The 3149-nt window shown below is 48.7% G+C and overlaps 1 pseudogene; it reads left to right on the forward strand.

Moving 5' to 3' along the window:
• Nucleotides 1–211: 211 nt before the first annotated feature.
• Nucleotides 212–2079, forward strand: LOC112119513 (annotated as a pseudogene).
• The last annotated feature ends 1070 nt before the right edge of the window (nucleotides 2080–3149 follow it).

Raw genomic sequence — 3149 nt, forward strand, 5'->3', positions numbered from 1 at the left:
TGTAATTTTTGCCCATCACCTCTTACACGTGCATAGCTGAAGTAACTTGCACACTCAAGTGGATATTAGTGTAAACCTAGTGTTTGCACTATTCACCCATGTGTGATGCCAACCCCTCCCCCGCCCAGCTGAAGTAACTGTCTGTGTTAGCTTGTAATCATGCAGGTATCTACAGACCATTGCATGGGGAGCGGATGGAGGTCCTGTGAGGATGAAGAGAAGGCTGTAGGATGATCGAACTCTCTGAATTCAGTCAACATTGGCCAGTCAAAGCAGTTCAGATCCTCCTGGAGAAATTCTTGGGGGTCAAAGTGTATCACCGGGAGCATTTGGTAAAGGAAAGTTAATAGAGCCCGGTTCTGATCAAATTTACACATGTAAATCTGGAGTAATACCATTGAAGTCAATGATATTGAATTCAGAACCTGGCCCTAAGAATTTATCCCATGTGCTGGAAAGAGGCGGACACATTTATAAATAACTTCAATCCAGGACAGATAAATACAATGACCACTTTCACCATGCACTTGCCATGAGTTTGCACACATGTCATGATACAATGGGCCACAATCAGAAGTGGAGGCCAGAAACGGTGTCTCTGGGAAGGTCACAACTGTAAAATCACACAGTCCACAATAGGCTGTGGTACTCCCAGCCAAAAGTTATCTATGAGGCGAAAAGCTGAGAAGGCTACAAAATGTTTACATAGGTAACAGGTAAATCCAAGTACAGTTGTAAGGGTTTCTTTAAAAAGTCTTGGAAGGGCTCTAAACCTTTCTGATTTATACCACAAAATATGTGTAACTAGTGGGTGTCAGGGGGAAACTTTCCCTGGGAGTAGGTTATCTTACAGGGAACAGCTGCCTAGTGCAGGGTTTCTTCCACCTTCCTCTGCAGCATCTGGAACTGGCCACTGAATACTGAGCTAAATGGACTACAGGTCTGATCCAGTCTGGCAATGCCTATCTTCCTATTGGTGGTGTAAATCCAAGACTATGTTTTTGCTGATCTTCCTTGAGATCCTGGGAGTCTCTAGACTTGCACTGAGAGCAGAAAGCTGTCTCGTTAAATGTCATCCACTCTCCTGTTATTTCTCCTTTCAGGAAGAAAAGTTCAAAACTCCTCTGACCTGCCCAGGACATCATGTCAGCTGTCAATGACACCAAACTAAACTCTGCAGTGTTCCTTCTCACTGGGATACCAGGGCAGGAAGACGTCTATCTCTGGATCTCTATCCCCTTCTGCCTAATGCATGTTATTTTGATAGTAGGAAATTCAGTCATTCTGTTCATTATAAAAACAGATCCAAGCCTCCATGAGCCCATGTACATTTTTCTTTCCATGTTGGCAGTCACAGATATTGGCATATCGATAGCCACCATACCGACGATACTGGGCATATTCTTGTTTAACTCTAGGGAGATCAGCTTTGATGCCTGTTTAGCCCAGTTGTTCTTTATCCACTTGCTTCAATGTATTGAATCCTCCGTGCTCTTGTTGATGGCCTTTGACCGCTTTGTCGCAATCTGTAACCCACTGAGATATGCTTCCATCTTAACCCTGCCGAGAATAGCCAAGATGGGACTGGTGTGTGTGCTAAGAGGAGTAGCCGTAATAATCCCACTCCCCCTTCTCCTGAAACGATTCCGATACTGCCGAGCCAATATCCTATCCCATTCCTACTGCCTGCACCAGGACATCATGAAGCTGGCTTGTTCAGACATCACAGTCAACAGCATCTATGGCTTGTCTGGTTCACTCTTAATTAATGGGTTGGACTCGCTGCTCATCTTCCTCTCTTATGTGATGATCATCAAAACAGTCCTGAGCGTTGCATCTCCCGCGGAGTGCCTCAGGGGCCTGAACACCTGTGTCTCCCACCTCTGTGTTGTCCTGATCTTCTATACACCAGAGATAAGCTTGACTGTGATACACAGATTCGGGAATAGCTCTTCTCACTTGCTTCCGATTCTCCTGGGCTACATCTACCTGCTGGTCCCGCCCCTGTTGAACCCAGTCGTGTACAGCGTGAAAAGCAAACACCTTCGTGCGAGGATAATCAGGGTGTTCATCAAATGAAGTTTCAGTTCATCACCCGGCTCCAGCGCTGGCGACACAGGAGATGAAAAACATGGGATACGGACACTTATTCCATCCTGGACCTTTACATCTGAGACAAGATGAGCTACTCATCTCCACTCTACAGTGAGAGGTTAAGACAGGGTCTAAGACCTGGAGCAATGGGAGAGGGGCTAGTGAGGGAGGACAGGGCACTGGGGGAAGGGGACCAAGGCAGGCAGCAGCATTTACAAAGTGACTGTGTTTGTGGAGAGCCAGGGGACCGGTGGGATATTGGCGCATAAACAGCTGTATCGGTGGCTGCTCTGACCTCCGAATTCCTGCCTATACACTCAAGAAAGTGAAGAGGTTTGGATGCTGTTTCCCATGACATCTGGCCTGTCACACCGTCCCGTCTCTGCTTAAACATCCACAGGCCATGAGGAAAGCTGCAGAGCTGTTCTACAGTTGCAGTCCTGCTTCTTCCTGAGCGCTCTGGGTGCTGTGTGATCCATGGGGGCTGCAGTAACTGTGGACAGGGGCTGTTCAAGGGGCACGGTCACAAACCCTTCCCCTACACCCTCAGCCAGGTGCTTGTGACTGAGTCGTGTCAGAGACATAATTAACGTAGGAGCCCCAGGGGAAGCCATCCAGGCAGTACATCCTCGCCCCCACGCTGATGGCTCTGTACACCGAACACCTGCTGAGCCCACTTGTCACTGAGGCAGAACAGAGCTGCGTGTGTGAGTGAGGGTCTGACCCACAGGTGTCCTGTCAAGAGACTCAGGCCCAGATTCCCTCCTCCTCCCTTCTGTTTGTGCTGCCCTAGCAATGCAAAGGTTTGGAAAAGGGAATCCGCTCCCCATCACAGGCATGGCTAGCTCTTCTCCCAGCCAGCCCATTCAGTGTAGGGTGACCACCTTTTCCAAAGGCAAAAGTAGAACATGTACAGGAGCCACGTCTCCACATTGACGCAGCCCCTTCTATTCTTTTTCCCCCCAGGCCACTCCCTCTGCCCATCCCTTCCCCCAAACCCCACCCCCTTCTCCCAGTGGCCTATCCAGGTTCTAACATCAGGGGGAGTGAACACA

The sequence above is a fragment of the Terrapene carolina genome, unplaced genomic scaffold (genome assembly GCF_002925995.2).
Source record: "Terrapene carolina triunguis isolate 2854851 unplaced genomic scaffold, T_m_triunguis-2.0 Scaffold22969, whole genome shotgun sequence".
In the NCBI taxonomy this organism is placed as follows: Eukaryota; Metazoa; Chordata; order Testudines; family Emydidae; genus Terrapene; species Terrapene triunguis.